This window comes from Erinaceus europaeus, chromosome 20 (genome assembly GCF_950295315.1).
Source record: "Erinaceus europaeus chromosome 20, mEriEur2.1, whole genome shotgun sequence".
Classification (NCBI taxonomy): domain Eukaryota; kingdom Metazoa; phylum Chordata; class Mammalia; order Eulipotyphla; family Erinaceidae; genus Erinaceus; species Erinaceus europaeus.
In genome coordinates, this window is record NC_080181.1 from 52,904,297 (window position 1) to 52,927,752 (window position 23,456).

The 23,456-nt window shown below is 44.2% G+C and overlaps 1 protein-coding gene across 10 annotated transcripts in view; it reads left to right on the forward strand.

The window, feature by feature from the left end:
• AKAP13 (A-kinase anchoring protein 13) overlaps window positions 1–23,456 on the forward strand; it is a 323,919-nt gene that overhangs the window by 43,499 nt on the left and 256,964 nt on the right. The window contains exon 1 of one of the 10 annotated variants that reach the window (XM_060179362.1): window positions 5,474–5,775. The exons of the other annotated variants lie outside the window; for them this stretch is intronic. The gene's annotated coding sequence lies outside the window, so the exon portion shown is untranslated. Of the gene's footprint in view, window positions 1–5,473; window positions 5,776–23,456 lie in introns of those variants that run through there. 10 annotated transcript variants of the gene reach the window in all.

Genomic DNA, 23,456 nt, shown 5'->3' on the forward strand with positions numbered 1-23,456 from the left:
CACTTCATCTCCAGTTTCCTCTTCTCTGATCAGATTGGTGGCACTTGCACTCCTTCCTGTGGGTTCCCTTGGTGATGTGGAAAGGTGAAGGTCATAGAAATTGATCAGCATTTTTTATTATCACTGGGACTGTGATTCTGGGAAATGGAATAACCATAGATGCTTCTCTTCCCAGAACTCACACTGTCCAGGAGAGGTTCATCCTCAGTGCAGGGTAGCCAGTGTTCTCGACTTGCTCACAGCTATGACTGTCATGCCAAGTGAATCTCAAAGTAGTAAATTGGTTGTGTCCATACAGCAACGAAGGGCTTAGACTGGGACTGGACACCACACTTGTCTTTGCTGTGCCATTTCTGTGAGCCCAGGCAAACGAGCTAATTAACCATTGTCCTCTCTTGTCACACAAAAGAAACTCTTAACACCTTCCTCAGAGAGGGACTGTGAGGCAAATCTGTGAGACAGTATGAAGAGTGTTTCGCACAAAGTACACTTCAGGGGGCCAGTTGATGGTGCCCCAGGTTGAGTCCACATGTTACCTTACACAAGGTTCAAGCCGTTGCTCCCCACCTGCAGAGGGGGAAGCTTTCACAAACGGTGACATAGTGCTGTAAGTGTCTCTCTCCTTTCTCAGTTTCTCCCTGTCCTATCTAATTAAAAAAAAAAATGAAGCAGGGGGTCAGGCGGTAGCACAGCAGCTTAAGTGCACATGGCGCAAAGCACAAGGACCGGCATAAGGATCCTGGTTCGAGCCCCGAGCTCTCCACCTGCAGGAGAGTCACTTCACAAGTGGTGAAGTAGGTCTGCAGGTGCCTATCTTTCTCTCCCACTCTCTGTCTTCCCCATCTCTCTCTGTCCTATCCAACAATGATAACAGTAGTAACTACAACAATAAAATAAAAAGAAAAAACAAGGGCAACAAAAGGGAATAAATAAATAATGAATAAATTAAAAAAAAAGGCAACAAAAAGGCTTATTGCGTGTGGTAGATTTGGTGTATAGGCACCGAACCCCAACAGCAACCCTGGTGGCAATAAAAAGTAAACGAAGTACACTTCAGATGTGCCCCTACCTTTCTTTCTTTTATTTATTTATTTATTTATGAAAGGAGACATCAACAAAACCATAGGGTAGGAGGGGCACAACTCCACACAATGCCCACCATCCGTTCTCCACATCCCCTCCCCTCCCGATAGCTTTCCCATTCTCTATCCCTCTGGGAGCATGGACCCAGGGTCACTGTGGGATGCAGAAGGTGGAAGGTCCGGCTTCTGTAATTGCTTCCCTGCTGAACATGGGTGTTGACAGGTGGATCCATACTCCCAGCCTGCCTCTCTCTTTCCCTAGTGGGGAAGGGCTCTGGGGAAGCGGGGCTCCAGGACACATTGGTGGGGTCGTCACTCCAGGGAAGTCTGGTTGGCATCATGCTGGCATCCGGAACCTGGTGGCTGAAAAGAGAGTTAACATACAAAGCCAAACAAATTGTTGAACAGTCATGGACCTAAAGGCTGGAATAGTGCAGATGAAGTGTTGGGGGGTACTCACTGCAGACTCTTGTGTACTTCTTCTTTCAGGTAGCAGCTACCTTTCTATTGGGCCCCAGGGAAATCAGGGTGGCTTTGCTTGTGTAAAAGTGCTGTCCTGTTGCTTGTCCCTTTGTCCTCGGGGGTGGCCAGAGTAGAGTGCAGTGGTCCTGTTCCAGCTTCTGGTTAATTACATTAGGCTCACAGACTTCCTAAATGTGCTTGTAGGTAGTAGATTGTAATAAGGAAATCTATTACCAGATTGTCTAGCAGACTTACTTTATGCCAGGTATGGTTTAAAGAGGCAGAGTTGATATGCCTGCGGAGGGAAGCAGACAGAAATATCCAGTGGCTGTGAAGAGCAGGGTATTGGGCACAGCTGAGGTTTGGGGTGTGAAGATGTCTTTAATGTCCAAATGACTTGAAGTGACACTCATTTCACTGAAGTCTGCTTTGTGTATTTCCAGAAGAGTGTCATAAGGGGTATGGCTGGGGAGAGAGCATAATGGTTCTGCGGAAAAGATTCCCAGTTCTGAGGTTCTGGGGTCCCAGGTCCAGTCGTTGGCACCATCAGCCAGAGCTTAGCATTGGGGAAAACTCTTGCTGCTGAAGTGAGGGCGGAAGCCATCTATGAGGTCAGCCAGGGCCTCGGAGCTCTGCTGCATGTGCTCAGGGATCCTCTGGGGAGTGTCTGCTTTACCACCCTTCCCTGAAAGGAGGAATGCCCGGCTGCTCAAGACTGTGAAAGGTGGGTAGGTAGGAGGGTTGGAGACAGTGGGACTCAAGGCTGGCTTGTGTCTGCAGAGTCGGGTGGAGTTCTTTGCTACTTCAGTCCCTGTGCCTGTTGACAGACAACTGCAGCAGAAGTCGTGCGCTTTTTGATTGCTTCTGCATCACCCAGTGAACTAGACAAAAGTGATATATAAGACAAAGGTTTTTTTGCTTTTGTTTTGAATTCTAAGAGTTTTGTTGTTGTGGGTTACCACCTGAGAGAAATAAATGACTGAAAGTAGGGATCTGGGAGACAGCTCACTCAGTAGAGCTCACAGTTTACCATGCATGAGGACCTAGCTTCGAGACCCCAGCCACCACAATGGGGCATCATGCAAGGGAGGCCTCAGGTCTGGGGGAGCAGTGCTGTGGTATATCTTCTCACTGTCTCTCCCCCTCTAAAAAAAAACTGGGTGTGCAGCAGGAGCAGTGGAATTGTGCAGGTATGAAAAGTCTGGCAGGAAAAACAAATGAAATTAAAACTGAGTGCTTGAAAAAAGTTTTAAGAGTTACACAACAGATAGAAATACTTTTTCTTGAATGACTCTAAATTTCTTTAGGACACATTTTTTTAGATGAGACGAGTTCTTGCCACTTCTGTGTGTGTGTGTGTGTGTGTGTGTATATGTTTAATGTTTAATTTGTGTGTGTGGGGACAGGGTTCTTGCATATTTGTGATTATTATCAGTCCTGGACCAACTTTTTCATTCAGATAGAGAGAGAGAGAGACCGAGACCAAGACCACAGCACCTGAGTCCACTTGGTGCCTAGACTCAGCTTGGGTGCCTTGCTTGGTAACGCATGTGCCCCGCCCAGTGGGCTGTCTCTCTGACCCCTGGCATCCTGTCTTGAGTATTGAATGCTGCATACCAGATTAGTTTTCAATTTTTCTTTTTCAGTAGAACATGCACTTTGGTCTGAGAGCAATAGAAGGCAACAGCCTTCCCTTTTAGCTGTCTCAACTCATTCTGTCTAACCTCATTCTTAACTCAGCCTAACTTTGTAGTTTATTTTGGCTACAAAATCCTGCCCATTTAAAAATCTGTTATAAAAAATATTTTTCCTTCAAGGAGGGTAAGAATGCAAGCTAATGCATACTTATTTTGGATCGTTTCACCCCACCCCCACCCCATTATTTTCCTAACCTCTGACTCTGTTCATGCCTTTATCCTAGTCTAAAAAAATGTAGAGTTGAGGACAATTGAAACATTTTTTGTGCAGGAGTGGTTGGTAAAATGTAGGATGATTCTACTTGAACGCCCTCTTAGGGCATTACTTACTGGTAATACATGGATTTTGTGTTGCTACCACCACCATCATCATCTTCCACAGCATAGCTCAACTCTACTTATGGTAGCACCAGGGACTGAACCTGGGACCTCCAATCCTCAGGCTTGAAAGTCTGTTTCTTAAACAACTGAGTTATCTTCCTGGCTTGGTAAAGAGACTACTGTTGATGCTCTCTGGTTATTCTGGGAAAGGTTTAGGTTTAGGAGTCTTGTTAGAGTTTACTCCAATAAAACCAAGAAAGATGACTTTGTTTTGAAAAGGGCCTAGGTAGCTAGTATCCTTTATCTGACCAGCTTTTCATTCACTTTGCGAAGTTGGGCTCTTGGAAGGGGGTAGGTAGCATAATGGTTATGCAAAGAGACTCTCATGCCTAAGGCTCCAAAATTGAGATCTCAAACTAACAGGAGGTGGAAAAAAGCCTGCTAGGCTCCAGTCACTGTTGCCAAGGACTGAGTGAGCCCTATCGTTTAGAATCGTATTGCTCTGAAAGAGGGAAAGGATCCTGCGGCTCTGGGCACGTCTCCAGCAGCGTTGTTCCTTAGGGCGGAAAGCATTCACCATTGCTTTTCTAGATGGTGGTGGTGTTGGGTCTACCTGCTCCCCACACCACTTCCCAGCCATATGTGCTACGTAAAATTTAGCAAATACATAAAAGAGGAAAGAGTTTCCTGTGACCCTATTACCTAAAGATAGTTGACTTTTTCTCCCCACTCAAGCAGTTGAGAAGATCTGGCTACATATGCACAGCTGTCTGCTTGTTCTCATCTGACAGCGTTAAACAGATTTTTGGGAACATTATTTTGAGAGGGTTGTATTCTTTGGAGCTATCAACTCTCATTCTCTATTAATAGATATTTAATATCTTTCCAAAACTAGCTTCCTTTTCAGTACCATCATTATTACCTTGAGATAAAGTAAAATTACTGGGCTAAAGTTGGAACATTTCCAAGCATCATTCCAGATAGTACTTGCTTTTTTTTTTTTTTTTTTTTTTTTTTTTTTTTTAACAATTTTGACTTAAAGTGCTTAGAGCCACACTCTGTTGTGTACATCCTTCTAGTGCGAGTTCTGCTGCATTTGAGTCACCAGTGGCTCACCTGCTTTTTCACCTTTTGTTGATTGATGTGTGAGAAACGTTATCACCTTATATGCAGGGGGATGTCACCCCTCTTAGAAATGCTGTGACCAGGGAGTCAGGCGGTAGGTAGCACAGCAGGTTAAGCGCAGGTGGCGGCAAAGCGCAAGGACTGGCTTAAGGATCCCAGTTTGAGCCCCCGGCTCCCCACCTGCAGGGAAGTCACGTCACAGGCAGTGAAGCAGGTCTTCAGGTGTCTATTTTTCTCTCCCCCTCTCTGTCTTCCCCTCCTCTCTCCATTTCTCTCTGTCCTATCCAAGAACGATGACATCAATAATAACTACAACAATAGCAACAAAAGGAAATAAATAATTAAATAAAAGAATTGCTGTGACCACCCAGCGAGCCCCTAGCCCTTTGCCTATGGGTTGGGCCTGACCCCAGTTCTGGGGACTTCTTGATGACCCCTCCATATAATTTAGCTAGTCATCCCAGAGCCCTGAGTGCTTCTGTTAGACTAGACCTGGAGTGACTTCTGGCAGCTGACAGCCCGGTGGTCCCTGGAGAGAGGAGCAAGCACCTGGGAATTCCCAGTGCAAGGAAGCACAGCTAACAAAGCCATCCATGTTTACGGGGCCCTGTGCCCATCCCTTCTGCATTTAGCAACGGCTTTGGCTGAACCAGTTTGTGCATCCAGAAGAACCAGTCCAGGTGTCGCTGCCCTGCCCTTCCTCAGAGCAAACACCTCGGTCCTCTCTTCACTGCTGCTGCCTCTTCTTTTGACTGTGACCAGCTGACAGGTTGCAGACTTGTTGATACAAATTTAATGCAATTCCACATTCAGTGGACCTGTTTGTGTGACCAATGAAGCTTTTTATCAGAAACGTTGCTGGAGCTGACTCACTTGTCCTGCAGTGCTGCTGTCAGGGTAGCTGAATGTGTTCTCCCTGCGTGGACTCTCCCTAGGAGGGCCGTGGCTCTGCTGCTGGAGAGAGAGCTGACTGGAGCCCTGAGCCCTGAGTGGTGCCCCACAGCTGAAAGGGCTTCCCTCTTCTTTGACCTGGAGGACTGTTGTGCTGGAGTTGTAGAGGCAAACTTTGAGTAGGTTTTCACTGGGAGGTAAGTAACTCAGTAGACACGAGATGTCACCAGGGCTGTGACATCAAAGGTCTTGAGCACCTTTCTGTTTACTGGGAAAACTGTTCTGTAGAACCATCCGGTTCCTCCCATCTGGCACACAGTTTGATGCCTCTGAGCTCTGTCTTCCTAATCTGTAGCAGAATAATAACGAAGGCCTTTCAGAAGCCAAAGATGAGGTTTAGGGGTGTCTCAGTGTGGTGATGAAGAACTCTAGAGTAGTTTAGACCATGAAGTGATCTTTCTTACAACATGGATAGACCAGGTAGAGGAGCCAGTCCTAGACAGTGAAAACAAATTGCAAAGGCAACACTCAAGAACTTGGGCTGGTGCCATCGGAAGGTTTGAACACTTCCCGTTCCTGTCTTTTGTGGCCTCCTTTTCCCAGCTGTAGAGACTGAAGCGGGGATTGCTGGCTTAGACATTTCCAGAGGGGTTATACTTTTACATTTGCGCTGGCAACAGTGATTTTGATTTCTGCGTGTCTGCCAACACTGGGTAGTGTTAGTCTTTCATTCTAGCTGTCTGGTCGGTCTCTCTTGGTAATGACCATTGATGTTGAGCTATTTTCCCTTGTGCTTATTTGCAGTTTGCTTATGTTCTTTGGTTGAAGTGCTTCACATCTTTTGCTCATTATTATTATTATTTTTTTTGCAATGTAAATCTAAAAAGGCTTTAACAAACATACACACACACACTGGATTTAAATCCTTTATCACAAATTTGCAGGTATTTTCTCATCTGTGGTATTTTTATTTTCTCGGCGGCATCTTTTGAAGAGGGAAAAATGTCTGTTTTGATGAAACTTAGCTTACCATGCTTTCTTTAGGGATCACACTATGAAGGTCACATCTTAGCCAAGATCACAAATAGTTTAGATTTTGCTTGTGATACATTTTTTTTTTTTTTTTTTTTGTGAGTGGCATGAGCTAAGAGTCATCATTTTTTTATTCTGCTGTTGTATTAAGTGCTATTTCTGGAAAAACTCTTAAGTGTTTCAGCTGTGTTACTTACTCCCTTTCTGTGTTGGGTATTCTCAACAGTGAGCAGAAGCCTTCATGTTCTGACCAAGTTGAGGGAGCAGCCATGTTGGCTTTATTACAGGAAAGCCTTTTACCAAAGTTTGCTCTGCCTGACCCTGCTGCTGTTTTTCAAGAGGACATCTTCAGAGCCTTTGTAAACAACGAGGAGAGTTGTGGCCAGCCCAGCTTTAGTTTAGCAGATGCTTTGTTTTTCTCTCCCAGTAAGGGTGATTATGAAATCTTAACACTCAGTTTGTGAGACCCATTAAGCTAGACTCATACCATCTAACATGAACATGTGTTAAGAGTTCTAACACAAGAATGGTAAAAACCTTTCTCAACCACTCTCTTCATTTTTTCCTAAGCCGTTTTCATTTACAAAATACAGTGCTGTCTCCCCAATCTCCAAGCAGCTCTCTATCTCTATTTATATTTATTTATTTATTTATTTATTTTCCCCTTTTGTTACCCTTGTTGTTTTTTATTGTTGTTGTAGTTACTGATGTCGTCGTTAGATAGGACTAAGAGAAACCGAGAGAGGAGGGGAAAACAGGGGGAGAGAAAGACAAACACCTGCAGACCTGCTTCACCACCTGTGAAGGGACTCCCCTGCAGGTGAGGAGCCGGGGGCTCGAACCAGGATCCTCATGCCGGTCCTTGCGCTTTGCACCACGTGCGCTTAACCCGCTGCACTACAGACCGGCTCCCGCAGCTCTTTTTAATTGTAAGAGTACATGTTTTTGTTTTTTTTTCTACAGAAACGTTTGGAAATGACCAAAGAGTAAAGAAAGAATATTTCTACCCCTTGCCATCATTACTCTTATGCTTTAGACCCAAGCGTGCTTTTGATTTTGTGTAATTGGTGTAGGACTCTGGGTGGTTCCGTTTCTTGGGTCAGTATCTGAATCTGCTGATTAATTAGGACCTGTGATTCTTGCATTTCTCACAGAAAGGGAAAAGGTTTGGAGCAGAAATTTGACAGATATGTTGTGGGCCAGACTTTATACATCAAAAACTCTATGAAGTGCTAGTTATTTCAAGATAACATCAAAGTTTCATCCCCCTCACTCTCCCACTTTTTTTCTCACCTTCTTTTACAAGTTTGGGTTAAATAATTTGCCCAGTAACATTTAGCATGTGTGAGGTAGATCTGCAGACTGGGAGGAAGGTATAAGGGCATTTCAATTAAAATTGTTAGCCTGTGTCTTCTTTCATGGTTTGCAATATTTTAAAAGCAGAAAGTTCCTTTTTTTTCTCTTTCCTCTTTTGGTTTCTGAGACTTCCCTTTTAATCTATCTGAAGGGGCAGGTCTGAGATCCCTTAATATTCTGCTCAAACTAAGACTTGCTTCTCTTCTCTTTTGTGCTGTGTTTTCATCTCCTTGCAGTATAGAGTTTAAATTTATTTTCGTTTTTAAAAAGAGGAACTAGAGCACCTTTCAACTGATGGTGGTGCTGGGGATTGAACCGTGGGCTTGCGGTGCCTGAGGCACAAACGGCTGGCACTGTAAACCATTTATACTCCAGTGAAATTATTTGGAAGAAAAAAAGGTGTCCTATGACTGTTGCTGTATCTCTGACTCTCCCTCCCCCCATCAGTTGCATTTTAAATGAGTGGTTTATTTAAATGACTTATTTATTGAGAGGGGGAGTGTGAAGTGTTGCTCAGCTCTGTTCAGCCCCAGGGAGCGAGCCTGGGACACTCGGCTTGCAAGCTCTGCGCTCCACCACTGAATTGTCTTCCTAGCCCCAACTCCTTCAGCTTTAACTCTGTTAATGATAAGGAGAGCTGGGATTTAAATTCCGTGGTCTGGGTTGATTTTACCAGCAATGATAATTGATTAAGCATTAACTAAATAGAAATTGCTGTGAAGTACTAGGCAAGCCAGCCAGCTGCTGCATCTGTAAAAAGAACTAGTATCTCAGCAGAGAACTTGATTAGTGGAACCCAGAAATAAGCTTCCACTTACATGCTCAGAAGTATTGGGCCTGGTGATCCATATTTCTTGAACACTCCTTTCTCCTTAATGCTCCTGAATCTCAATCTGTCATCTGTCTGTATTTGCGTTAAGGGACGAGAGGCATCAGCTGTGGTGTAGCCTCTCTGTAAGTAGTGTCCTGTGGTAGTATGTATGCTTTACCCGGTGTGCCACCACCCGGCCCCAAGAGTATTGTGTATATAGGAAGAATCTCTGTAATCCTGGAGCCCTGGTTTTTTTTTTTTTTTATAATTTTTTATATTTATTTATTTATTGGATAGAGATAGCCAGAAATCAAGTAGGAAGGGGGAGACAGAGAGGGAGAGAGACAGAGAGACACCTGCAGCCTTGCTTCACCACTCGCAAAGCTTTCCCCCTGCAGGTGGGGACTGGGGTCTCGAACCTGGGTCCTTGCACGTTGTAACAAGTGTGTTCAACCAGGTGCACCACTACCCGGCCCCTACTTTTTTTTTTGGGGGGGGGGGCCCAGGGGGTTCTTCCTTCCTTCCTTCCTTCCTTCCTTCCTTCCTTCCTTTATTTAGTAGTTAGGACTGTCAAGGCCTTGACAGCCAGGACTTCCCTTTGAGGCCCTCACTATATCAGGCAGCTCTATTCATTCTAATCTGTTGTTTCTGTTGTTGCCATAGTATCTTGTCTGGAAACAGAAAGGTGCTTGATACATTTGTTCAGGAATCCATAGTCATAACCTCCCTGCCCCCAACCCATTGACATTTGCCAGCAAGATTTTTTTTCTTCTTCAGTGATTCAGACTAAGGCTTGAGGGTGGAATGAGTGTGAAGGGCGGTGGATGTTTGCACTCCAGACAATTCAGAGCCTTTTCTTTAAAGCTACTCTATTAATCACTAAACTATTTTGCTGGGTGACTTGGGACTTTCCATTTGAGCCAGCTCCTCACTATGTGGCTTGTACTTGCTCCTGGCAGAGGCTATATTTGGCCTGAATGTTAAAACTCAGGCAAGAGTGGACACAGAAAATAGCCAAGGGGGGAAGCTTCCCATGACCATCTTCATATATTTGGGCCAGTGAATCAGGATGGAGAGAAATGAAAGGTGGCTTAGGAGGTGTGAAAAGAAAGATTAAAAAGAAATAAGCCACATTTCTGTCTTTCTTATTTAACTGCCAGTGGAGGTTTGGCATGGTTGCAGAAGAAATTCTTGTGGAAGTAATGTTAATTGATTAAGCATTAACTAAATAGAACTAGCTGTGAATTACTAGGCAAGTCAGCCAGATGCTTCATCTGTAAAATGATGTTTTAAAAAAAAAAACTCTTTTTTTTTTTTTTTTTGCATTACTGTTTTTGCTTTCAGGTGTCCAGAAAATTTGGGAGGAAAAGCTGTTAGTGGTTGAGTGAAATACCAACAAGTAGGATATAATCCTTTCAGGATGTCTGGGAGGGGACACGTGCAGTCAAAGCTAACCTTTTATGGAGGACGTGGCCACTTGGACTTTGTGGGAAAAGGAATATAGTTTGGTTAAAATGTGTGAGGCTGACACCAGGCTTCTAGACGGCTTTTTGATGGCAGGAGTCTGTCCTGGGTGGCCTTTTGCTTTCTCTCTTGCTCTTCTTTTCTCCTCCAAGGTGCTCTTTCCCAACTCTGTGCCATAGAACATTTTATTAGCACAGAAGCTAATGCTGGGGTGGGTGGCACACCTGGATGAGCACACATGTTACAACGCACAGGGACCCTGGTTTAAGCTCTTCAGTCTCCACCTGCAGGGGGAAGCTTTGCAAGTGGTGAAGCAGGGCTGCAGGTATCTCTTGTCTATCTCCTTCATTCCTCTTAATTTATGGCTATCTCTATCCAGTAAATAAATAAAGATAATTAAAAAAATTTAAATAAAAAAGAAAGAAAACAAAAATTCTTGAAAAACAGAAGTTAACCCTGAGTATGGTTCAGTTATCGTAACTGTTTTGAAAGTCATTTACACAGACGAAATTAAGAGAACATAGGCAGTTATATTTTCATTTAATTTGTTTTATCCCCTACTTTCTCTACTATATGTCCCCCCCCCATCTCTCCATTTTGCCACTAGCTTTATTGCTGGGCTTTGGTGCCTGCAGGATGACTCCATGACTCCCAGCAGCCTCTTTTTTCATTTTTATTTTGGTAGAGGGTGAGAGAGAGGCAGCAAAGAGAAGATACTCACTGCACTGCTCCACCACTTGTGAAGCTTCCCCTGCAGGTGGGGATGGAGGCTTGAACCTCCTTTATTCCTCTTAAAGTTTATATTGATTTATTTATTGCCACCAGGGTTATTGCTGAGATTCTGTGTCTGCATAATTCCTCCATTCCTGGTGGACTCTCCCCCCCCCCCCCTTTTTAAGTAGAGGGTGTGAGACTGAGGAGAAAAAGGAAGAGAGAGGGAGACCACAGCAATCCTTCACCTTTCATGAAGCTTTTCCCCTGCAGTCACTCCCGTTTAGTGGCTTGAACCAGGGGCTTGAACCCAGGTCCTCACACATGGCAAAGTGTGTATTCTACCAGATGAGCTGTAGTCTGGTTCCCTCTGTGACTAGAAATGAACTCTTGCCTTCTTGTCTCAACCCAGTCACAAAGCCCTTATCCTCTCATCTGTGGTAGGCACTCGGGAATTACCTGATCAAATCGATTCTTTGGAATGAACCCCCTTGGGTTCATTTTAAAAAGACTGTTAGAAAATTTTGGTCAGTACTTGGCTTAGCAGAGTTTGTGAGCCCTGCTTTTGAGGTCCCTTCTATACCAAAGAAAAAGGTGAGTGATTTGGCGTGTGACCCCTGCCGCAAAGGTATGCTCCTCTTAGCCCGTTCAAGAGCTCACAGCGACTCAGAGGCTGGCTTGGCTTCCCAGGGGCCACCAGAATATGGAGGTGATATGTTCTAGGGGAAGATGGAGTGATAAATGATGCATCGTAAGGTTTTTGGTGCTCACTGATGGGAGAAATCATGGAAGAAATTTTTATTTACTTCTATTTCCATATACCTGCATGTCCTATTACAGAGCTGGCATGTATAGTTGTGCACCCTGATGAGACATCATCCCTTCACCTCTTCCTCTGGGCTCCCAGAGTACTGTGACTGACCTTTATTACAGGATTTACTTGTAGACCAACTGGGAGAGAAATATGCAACTGTGAAAAGGGTCCACCCGTAATTAAGTTGGTTAGACTTAATTGAGACAGGGATGGAGGGAGCCAGAAATTACTCACATTAGTTTCTTGTGCTGGTTCTGTCTCTGCAGCTTTTCTTTTTTCTTTTTATTTATTTATTTTTATATTTATTTTATTTATTCCCTTTTGTTGCCCTTGTTGTTTTATTGTTGTAGTTATTATTGTTGTTGTCGTTGTTGGATAGGACAGAGAGAAATGGAGAGAGGAGGGGAAGACAGAGAGGAGGAGAGAAAGATAGACACCTGCAGATCTGCTTCACCGCCTGTGAAGCGACTCCCCTGCAGGTGGGGAGCCGGGGTTCGAACCGGGATCCTTATGCTGGTCCTTGTGCTTTGCACCACCTGCGCTTAACCCGCTGCGCTACAGCCCGACTCCCCCTTTTTTTTCTTTATTTATAAAATAAAAAATAGAAAATATTGACAAAACCATAGGATAAGAGGGGTAAAATTCCATTACATTTCCCACCACCAGGGTTCCATATCCCATCCCCGCCACTGGAAGATTTCCTATTCTTTATTTCTCTGGGAGTATGGACCCAGGATCATTATGGGGTGCAGAAGGTGGAAGGTCTGGCTCCTGTAATTGCTTCTCCACTGGACTTGGACATTGACAGATCGATCCGTACTCCCAGCCTGTTTCACCCAGAGCAGGGCTCTGGAAAGATGGGGTTCTGGGGTATATTGGTGAGGCTTTTCTTCTGCTTCCCATTGCCTTGGTTGCAGAAGTGCTGTGATGGGAGAGAAGCTGGTGATGCTGTAGTTGTGATGGCAGCAGGAATAAGGATGCAGACAGTGGCTGGGCACAAGGGAGCTTGGCCTATTGTGAAAGCCAAGAGTGGAGCCATTCAGAGCATCGACATGTAAATCATAGCTAAGTTGTGCAAGAGTTGAACCTTTGACAACACGAAGCATAGTGTCTGAATAGAGTTCAAGGAAAATGGCAGAGACATTAGCCCAAGGGAAAGCACAAGGACTGGCCAGCCTAGACAGACATTGCAGAGGTAAAACTCAAACTTCTTTGACACTGCAAAGGCAGAATAAGAAGGAAATTCTTGTCTGAGGTTGTAAGTGAGCTTATGAATGAGGATGGGGACAGAGAATGAGAATATAGAAGATGAGTTTTTTCAGACTATCCATGGGGAATAGTGTATCTTATTGGCAATTAACAGTGTGAAGCTTAGGAAAGAAGGCAGAGTCATGGGGGTCAGGAGGTAGTGCAGCAGGTTAAGTGCACATGGCATGGCGGTAAGCACAAGGACCAGTGTAAGGATCCTAGTTCGAGCCCCCGGCTCTCCACCTGCAGCGGGGGTCACTTCACAAATGGTAAAGCAGGTCTGCAGGTATTTACTTTCTCTCCCCCCCATCTTTCCCTCCTCTCTCAATTTCTCTCTCTCCTATTATCCAACAATAACAGCAATAACAACAAGGGCAATAAAAATGGGAAAAAGGGTCTCCATGAGCAGTGGATTCATAGTGCAGGCACCAAGCCCCAGTGATAACCCCTGGAGAAATAAATAAATAAATAAATAAATAAATAAATAAATAAATAAATAAATGAAGTTAGTGTCATGTCAGCCCAGAAAAGTGATTCAGAGCACAGGGCTGGCATGTGTAAGGCTCCAGATCGGACCCCAGTTCAGCTCTCTGGCATCTCTCCATAAATAGTAATAAGCAAACAAATAAATGTTTAAAATAGTCCAAGAAGTTAGATCAATCTGTATAAATGTGTTGGTTGATCTGGAGGATATGAGATGGAAAAATACTTGCAGGATGTGAGAGCTACCTTGAAGTCTGTTGCTTGAGTTGTCCAGGTAAGCAGTCCTCTGCTTCCTCTTCACCTTGCTCAGCCTGTCCCGATGCTCTGGGCTGGGGTGAAGGAAGTTTCATTTAAAACCCATCATATCTGGAGTGCATACCTTGCTTGTATGAAGTTCTCCAGGAGCTCTCTCCCCTCCCTGCCCCCCAAGTCTCATCAGATCATTAGACATTACTTATGTCAGCGACAGCAGAAATAGTTTTGGTGTCACAAGATGTCCTTGGACTGGTTCAGAGCATTGATTCTAGAGCCAGGCGCCTGAATGCCAAGCCTTTCTCTGCTCAGTACCAGCTGTCCACTTACTAAATGTGTGGACAGTGTGTTGAGCCTCTCTGTGCTCCAGCACCTCTTCCGTAAAACCCCGACAACAGCATGCCACCAGTAAGGCCGTTAGTTCCGGGGGCCTCTATTGCATGACTCCCAGAACTGAGTCTTGCTGGGGGAAGCAGCAGCCTCACATGAAGCTCATGCCCCCTCCTGCTACTCTCTATCACTGAGCCATTCTGTCTGTGCCATGCAAGGCAGATGTCTCCAGATCATCCTCCGTGCTTTCTTCCCACACTTCTTTTTATTAAACACCTTTATCAACAGACCTTGAGCTCAACATCCTAGATGCCTGTTCTCTGCATTTCCTTTCCATCTTCTTTTTGCTTCTGTCTTACCTGAGTTATTTCCGTCTCTTCTCACCACAACCCATATGCTCTTTTCTTCTCTCATCTCTCAATAAGTCATCCTCTGAAGTAGCACTACAATCAGGTCCCCTGTTTTAAAGACCAAAAGAGCTGACAGAGTCTTGTAGACCTTGATGGTCTGGCCTTTTGCAGTCCTCTCCAGTCCTCCCTCTTCACCTCCTCTCCTCTCCTCTCCTCTCCTCTCCTCTCCTCTCCTCTCCTCTCCTCTCCTCTCCTCTCCTCTCCTCTCCTCTCCTCTCCTCTCCTCTCCTCAAGGCACTAGGACCTTTGATGCAGAACTATAATTCTCATTTCTCAACCAAACAGTTACTTCTCCAGGTAAGCTCTTTCTTGCCTTCCCCGAATAGATAGAATCTCTGTTGTCTTCTTAACACCACATACCCTATCTTAGTGGCGATGATGCATTTCCCTATTATCTGTGCAGCTATTTAGTTTTGCCCTTCTCTAAGTAGTAAGTGCTCTGAAAACCCAAACTGAGACTTCAAAGAGCTCAGCATTGTCCTCTCACCCCTGGTGTGTCATCTCCCAGCCTGCAGTGTGAGCTCTGTGACTGTGTGCTTACTGGGTGTATGCCCTACATAAGGAGAGGCCATAAAAGTAGCATTCTGATTTGTGTAAGGGACCTAGTTTAGTGACTTGGAGGGAAATGGCCATCATTTTGTAATGGAGACAGAGAAATGGGGTCAGTCTACAACTGATGCAGTGAGGCTGCAGGCCTTACACTGGCTGAGGGGAAGGATGCTTTGGTTAAGGTCCTGTAGATGGGGAATTTGTTCATACCCTTGGAAAATCAAGTCAGGTAGTTGAGATTCCCTGATTCCCTTTTTGTTTTGGAGCAAAGTCATGGCCAAACCAAACAATGTGTAGGAAGACCTGAGCCAGAGTTTCCATGATTTCATTGGCGTTGGGTGTGTTGCCTGACAGGACTTCATGTTCCGTCTCCTGCTCTCTGAACTCCAAGGGAGGATTAGGGAGTGGGTTAAGCCACAATTTCAGTTGTGTAGTCACAGAGTGACAGGCATCTCTTATTCAGATGAACTAGAAAGGATATGGACTTGACTTTTAACTCTATTTTAAAAATAGCTTTGAGATATGCCACAGACTATATAATCCACCCATTACATAGCATATGTATTCATAAAGCTGTGTAACAGTGACCACTGTTAAGTTTTAGAACATTTTCATTGCTCCAACAGGAAACTGCCCCCCTAAGCTGCCATCTAGACCTAAGAGTTGATAGCTGCTCTGTCTGGAATAACCCACTTGAACTACTTTTACTTTTGATTAGTTAACAGTTGTGAAGAAATTGAATTAACACTCCTTGACCTGAGACCTCTAGTCTCCCTTAACAAAATAGTTGACTATCAAGTCTCCTGAAACATCTCAGGTCTCTTTCTTTTGTTTTTTATGTATTATTTATTCCCTTTTGATGCCCTTGTTGTTTTATTGTTGTAGTTATGATTGATGTCATTGTTATTGGGTAGGACAGAGAGAAATTGAGAGAGGAGGGGAAGACAGAGAGGGGCAGAGAAAGATAGACACCTGCAGACCTGCTTCACTGCCAGTGAAGCGACTCCTCTGCAGGTGGAGAGCTGGAGGCTTGAACCGGGATCCTTCTGCTGGTCTGTGAAGCGACTCCCCTGCAGGTGGGGAGCCGGGGGCTCGAACCGGGATCCTTATGCCGGTCCCTGTGCTTTGTGCCATGTGCACTTAACCTGCTGTGCCACGGCCCGACTCCCCTCAGGTCTCTTTCTGCACATGCGAATAAGACTTAGTTCTCCTGACTTCTGCCTGTTCCTTTGGGGGCTTTGATGTTGGGGCCTGGGTGTTTGGATGTAGGAGTGCAGAGTTCACTTGTACCCATTTAACATGTTCTTGTATATTCTTGGTGCATCTTCTTAGACTTTGCAGAAATTTGAGCCTTGCTTTCAATGTGTTCCTATTCTTAATGAAGCTGAGATGGTGTACATATTTGATCACTCAGCTACTAGCTGTGGAGCTTGGTGAACGCCTTGACCAGAATCCAGCGGAGGTGGGGGTGGGAAGACACTGCACTCCTGGAGTAAATCTTTTCTCCTCAAGTTGTTCATCCACAGCTCTTTGCTGTGATGTTGAAATCCTCAGAGGATTGAGGAGGGCTGCGATGGGGTGTGGTACGTATTCGCCACCCTTCCATGGTGCTGCCTGGGGTTCGAAGAACAGCTGCACTTGCAGCAGCACAAAGCTGGCCTTAGCAGCACAGGGGAAAAGAAAAACAAAACAAAAAACAAACACCCCCCCCCCCCAACAAGTGCTGGTGAGAATTGTAGTCTTAGCATGCTTACTTCCCATCATCTCATCTGTGCCCAGATTTCTTCACTTCATAGTAGACAGTGACTTGGGAGCCGCAGCAACCTAGGTCAAGTTTCATTATGAACTAGACACGCTGTTAATCCCTTGGATGGAAGGAGTTACTTAAACTCTTACACATGGTTCCTCATTTGTGTGTGTCTGTCTGTCCCTATTATTCTGGAGCTTCACACAAGATTTTACCAGTTCAGGCCACTTTTTCATTCAGATAGAGATAGAGAGAGCTAGAAGGAGGGAGAGACCTCTGGTACAGTGGCAGGATTCAAACCTCAGCTGTGTGCTTGGCAAGGCAGGCACCAAATCTGGTGGATGATCTCTACAACTCTTCTGTAGTGGTTTTCAGATGTTTGTTTCTGTTTGTAAGACTCACAAACCAGCCCTTTAATAATTGGTGTCACATGTTGAGATAAAACTCAATTGAGTCCAGTTGATGGATGCTACTCTCTCTCTGTAAGCTACTGCTGTCCCTTTCTCATCTCCTGTCTCATTCATTCATTCTTTCATTCGTTTGTTTGTTTATTCAGTAGGACAGAGAAATTGAGAGAGGAGGGGGAGATAGAGAGATACCTGCAGTATTTGCTTCCTGCTTGCAAGAGGGTTGTCCCTTTTATTTTTTATTAGTGATTTGATAATGATCAACTGCTGGGCTAGCTTCTCGAGCGGGAGACAGACGACCAGGGACTCATGGCTGAGCTGGGAACGCAGTTCAATCTTTATTGATGAGTGGGGATGCAGTGCAATCAATCTAATCTCTATTCATTAGAAAATCCTGTCCTTTATATCTCTTGAGGCGGAAGTGTCAGGTTGGAAGAGAAAGTACGTAGGATAGGGGGTGTGGAGAAGGAAAAAGGCTTGCCTCTAACCAGTGGGGATTAAACCAATGTCCTGTAGGCAGGGCGGGTCTCAGGCAAAGCAGTGATTATGTAACTAGACCACAGCGTTAAGCAATGCAAGTGAACCTAACTTGATGATCAAAACAGAAGGAGTATTAGAAGCAGAATTAGTAGCAGACCAACAATCAACAAGATTGTGGGATAAGAGGGGTACAGTTTCACACAGTTCCCACCACCAGGGTCCCATATCCCATTCCCTCCACAGGAAAGTTCCTCACTCCTATCCCTCTGAGTGTGTGGACCAAAGATCTTTATGGGATGCAGAAGGTGGGAGGTCTGTAATTGCTTCTCTGCTGGACATGGGCTTTGACTAGTGGACCCATACCCCCAGCCTGTTTCTACCATTCCCTGGTGGGGCAGGACTCTGGGGAGCTGGGGATCCAGGACACATTGGTGAGGTCGTCTGTCCAGGGAGGGCAGGTTGGTGTCATGGTAGCATCTGCTGCTTGATGGCTGAAAAACATTAAGATACAAAGCAGAACAAATTGTTTAATAATCAGAAACCAAAAGGTAAGAATGTATCAGACGAGATTTGGTGTCTTCATGTTGAAAGAAGTGAGGAAGTCTATTTTAGGTCTATTTCAAGGGGCCTATGACTTTACTGATTTTTGCCTGAGCCTGACAGCTAACATGCAGGTGGGCTAAAAGTATTGTCTAGGAAGATGGTATCAGAGTGGGGGATAGGACTAGAAAGCTGGATCAGGGCAGAGTATATAAATACTGTTAACTGCAAACCCCAACGGTCTGAACTAGGGCCCATGTCTAGTCACATTCAGCACAGGAGCCTGTGTAACTTCTGCATCCCTGTCAGTCTGAGCTCACAATCCATGTCACAGCTGGGAATATTCTAGACTGCTCTCATTTCAGGACCAGTCTTCCTCGAATGACAAAGTATGCTGACCCAGCCTCACTTCAGAAATGGGGCAGTTTCTACCACTGCTGTTCTACATTGAGGGCAGTTTTAAGTCATCTTTCAGTACTCAGGAAATCCCTCCTTTTGATCTGGAACAAACCCCTTTAAGTCAGACACTGGCGGTATCTCCATGTCTTGGGCTGTGAATTACTGCTTTGCCGTTATTTCTTCGCTATCATGTAGGCTGAAGTTCATTCTCATTGGGAGGAGCGGAGGAGATATGGATAAGATAAGGTCTTTCATGTGTTTCCTCTGTAGACCACCCTCTTGAACAGTGGCTCTTGCATCTTCTTTGCTTGTTGGGCCTCAAACAGAGGAAAACAGAAAAGTCCTTTTTGTAGTCTAGGGCACTTAGCCAAACTCGGATCATTTTTGGAGAAAAGAATCATACGCTTTCCTGCATTTCCACTAATTCATTTTAATTTAAGTCCATCCTTCTTGTAAGCAAAATCAGAAGTGTTGAATCATTTAGTCACTTGAAAAAAAAAATATGTACACACACACTATTAATTGCTGTTTACTAATTACTATTTTCTTGCTTAATCATCTTGACAGTGTAAGAAACGGTCTTAACAACAGTTATAAGAAAGGTAATCTGAAGCTTACAGGAGTTATTTCCAGACCACATTAAAACAATCTATTGTGTACAGTTCTGGGGCATGAATCCAGGGTATTATGCATGCATGTCACTGGATAGCTACCTTTTACCTGACTTAGATGCCATATAGGAGAGAAGGGAAGGGGTAGGAGAGAGAGCCACCAAGGCACCTACTCCACTATCCATTGGTCCTTGGTGCTGGCAGTGTGGCACTCCCCTGTGATGCCAGGGATCAAACCCAGGGCCTGAGGCATGGTAAGACATGTGCTTCCTCAAACAGAGGAAAACAGAAAAGTCCTTTTTGTAGTCTAGGGCACTTAGCCAAACTCGGGTCATTTTTGGAGAAAAGAATCATACCCTTTCCTGCATTTCCACTAATCCATTTTAATTTAAGTCCATCCTTCTTGTAAGCAAAATCAGAAGTATTGAATCATTTAGTCACTTGAAAAAAAAATATATGTACACACACACTATTAATTGCTGTTTACTAATTACTATTTTCTTGCTTAATCATCTTGACAGTGTAAGACATGTGCTATACCCACTGAGATATCTCCTGGGCCCAACACAATCTACCTTGTATCTGTTTTTTTTTTTTTTTTTTCCATCTCAGTTTTTAAAAGTAACTTACTTACATGAAAGAGTAAGTGTCACACCTAGAATGTGAATCTTGCCATATTTGATCTGAGTGAGTCTGGAGGACCAGCTGTGCTGTGGTACTGTGCCAGGTACTGTGGAGGATGTGAGTCTGAAGAAAATGCATTCTTGGGGAGAGCCAGGAGAAGGCTCACCCAGTGGAGTGCACACTTGACCATGCCTGAGGATCTATATTTGAGCCTCACGCCACCACTCGGCAGCACCTTTCAAAGGAGAAGCCTCGTGAGTGGTGGAGTGGTACTCTGGTGTCTGTCCTCTGTCTCTTCTCTGTTTCTGTCTTTTATCCTTTTTCTGGAAGAGAGAGCGAGAGAGCGAGAGAGAAAGAGGGGGGGAGGGAGGACACAAGGAGAGGGAGAGAAGACTACTGGAATAATAGAGCTGCAGAGGCTCAATGAAACCCAGAGGGACTGGGTGGTGGCACACCTGGTTGAGTGCACAGTACAGTTCAATCCCTGGCCCCCACCTGCAGGGAGGAAGCTTCATAAGTAGTGAAGCAGGGGAGTCAGGTGGTAGCGGGGTTAAGTGCACATGGTATGAGATGAAAGGACCGTTGTAAGGATCCTGGTTTGAGCCCCTGGCTCCCCACCTGCAGGGGGGTCGCTTCACAAGTGGTGAAGCAGGTCTGCTTCTCTTCCCCTTCTATTTTCCCCATCTCTCTCAATTTCTCTCTGTCCTATCCAGCAACAATGACAGCAATAATAACAATAATAATAACAAGAATGATAAACAACAAGGGCAACAAAAGGGAAAAATAGCCTCCAGGAGCAGTGAATTTGTAGTGCAGGCACCAAGCCCCAGCAATAACCCTGAAGGAAAAAAAATGTAGTGAAGCAGTGTTGTAGATATGTATGTATTGCCGGCAGAATATGGCGACTTTTTGAAATATGGCAAGACTGGTTTCTTTAGGAGGTCTGTAGCAAACACTGATTCGTGTGCATATTGCTTCTCCTCTGCCCGCCTTTCCTTTCCCTCTACCCTCTTCTTGTTTCCGAGAAAGGGCAAAAAAGAGAGTGATACACTGGAGCCAGCCTAAAACTGCATATAATTATGCCAGAGACCACTAGCTATTTTTAGTAGCTCCTCTATAGATTCCCAGTGAAAACTGATATTCTTAGGGATGGGGAATAGCTAGCCTTTCATCCTCTTGTATAATTTTTAGCTGTAGGGTGTGTGTGTGTGTGTGTGTGTGTGTGTGTGTGTGTGTGTGTGTGTGTTGGGGTGTGTGTGTCTGAAGTTGAAAGAAACAAAAGGCCATGGGAGTAGAATTTCACAGGCTTGAGAACCCAGTATCAACTTTTACAAAGCCTTTAATATTATATGTGCGCATAAGAGATGTTAACTTTACTGAGAAGTCAGACAATATCCAGATTACACAATTTAAAAAATCCTATCGTTTATAAAAATCTTTTCCAACTCAGGAATAAAAACAGCAGCCCAACTAAAGCCAAATAAAATGTTTTATATAATATTTATATTATAAAATGTTTTAAGGTATATGACTTAAGAAGCTCTAAGAATGGCTTAAAAAAAACCTATTTCTCTCCTCTCTCGATTTCTCTTGGTCCTATATAAAAAAAAAAAAGATGTTCAATTGATGGTCATTAGGGAACAGCCAAATTTAAAACTAACTGGATTGTATAGCTACCAAAATTGCCTGTTTTTAGAAAAAAAAATCCAGTCAAATACTTAGTTAAATTTTTCACAATTAAAACCCCAGGTCCTGATAGCATTAAGGCGATATGAACCAAACGGGATATATATATATATGAATGAAAAGGGCATGTTCCCAATTATTATACAAAGACAACAACAACTTAACACCAAAATCAAACAAAGATATAACCAGAAAAAGAAAAGCCAAACCCACCAGGAACACAGACACAGAAATATTTAACAAGATGTCATCTCAGAGATATTAAAAAGGGTAAATGTGCATCAGTGATCAAATATGAGTCATGCACAGTAATGAAAATCACATGAAAAGTCTCTATAGCTATTTCTTTAGAGGTAGAAACACACACACACACACACACACACACACACACACACACACACACACCCACCCTCTAGAAACACACACACACATACCCACCCCCCCACCCCCACCCCCACCCTCACCCTCACCCTCACCGTCACCCCCACCCTCTGCTGCTTATGGAATTTCTCCTGGTGCTGAGAGTTTCAGCCCAGGTTCTCACACACGTAAAGTGTATGCTCTACTCCAGGCGAACTTTTCCCCTTTTTCAGAAGTTTTTTTTTTTTATTATTTTATTTTATTTATTTATTCCATTTTGTTGTCCTTGTTGTTTTATTGTTGTAGTTATTATTGTTTTTGTCATCATTGTTGGATAGGACAGAGAGAAACGGAGAGAGGAGGGGAAGACAGGGGGAGAGAAAGATAGACACCTGCAGACCTGCTTCACCGCCTGTGAAGCGAACTCCCCTGCAGGTGGGGAGCCGGGGTTCGAACCGGGATCCTTATGCCGGTCCTTGTGCTTTGTGCCACCTGCGCTTAACCCGCTGCGCTACAGCCCGACTCCCGTTTTTTTTGTTTTTTTTTTTAATCTAATTCATCTATTGAAAGATTCAGTAAAAACAGACTATACACATCTGTGAATTGTACTGTATATTGCAGAATGGGTGACCAAGTTTTTTTTATCTTAAAAAAATAGAAATTTTTGTTTCTCTTAATCTCCTCCTAGCCCTTTCAGCATAACATTTGCTTTCATTGGGAATTCTGGACTGTCCCCAGTAAATGTACAATTTGAGGGTCTGCTTAGGTTTCGGGAAGAATTTGTATGAAGATATTAAAACTGCAGCTTATCATGTGATCTGGGCAGTATCCCTTGTGGTAAAGCCGCATAAAAATGGATCTTAGCCAGAATTTTGCCCTTTCAGCTTTCTGGTACTGACCCATTCTAGTGCATCCAAATGGTAGCTTTTAGTGTTTTTAGTTTCAGTTTTAGTGTTCAGTTTTTTTTGAATTTTTTATTATCTTTATTTATTTATTGGATAGAGACAGCCAGAAATTGAGAGGGAAGGGGGTGAGAGAGAGAGAGAGAGAGAGAGAGACAGGCAGAGAGACATCAGCAGCACTGCTTCACCATTTGTGAAGCTTTCCCCCTGCAGGTGGGGGCCAGGGGCTCGAACCTGGGTCCTTGAGCACTGTAATGTGTGCACTTAACTAGGTGCCACTACCCAGCCCCTAGCATTCAGTTTTTAGTGTTTCATTCAGTTGGGCTGTAAGAACAACAGTCTAATACAGCCTTGTTTATTGTTGACTTTTAAAAATATATTTATCTATTCATTCCCTTTTGTTGACATTGTTTTATTTATTTGTTGCTGTTATTGATGTCGTTGTTGTTGGATAGGTCAGAGAGAAATGGAGAGAGGAGGGGAAGACGGGGAGAGAAAGACAGACACCTGCAGACCTGACTCCCCTGCAGGTGGGGCGCTGGGGGCTCGAACCAGGATTCTTACACCAGTCCTTGTGCTTTGCTGCCACCTGCACATAACCCCCCTGTTGACTTTTTAAGTAGTGTACTTTAACCAGTCTTCTCGATGCGGTGGCTCCATCC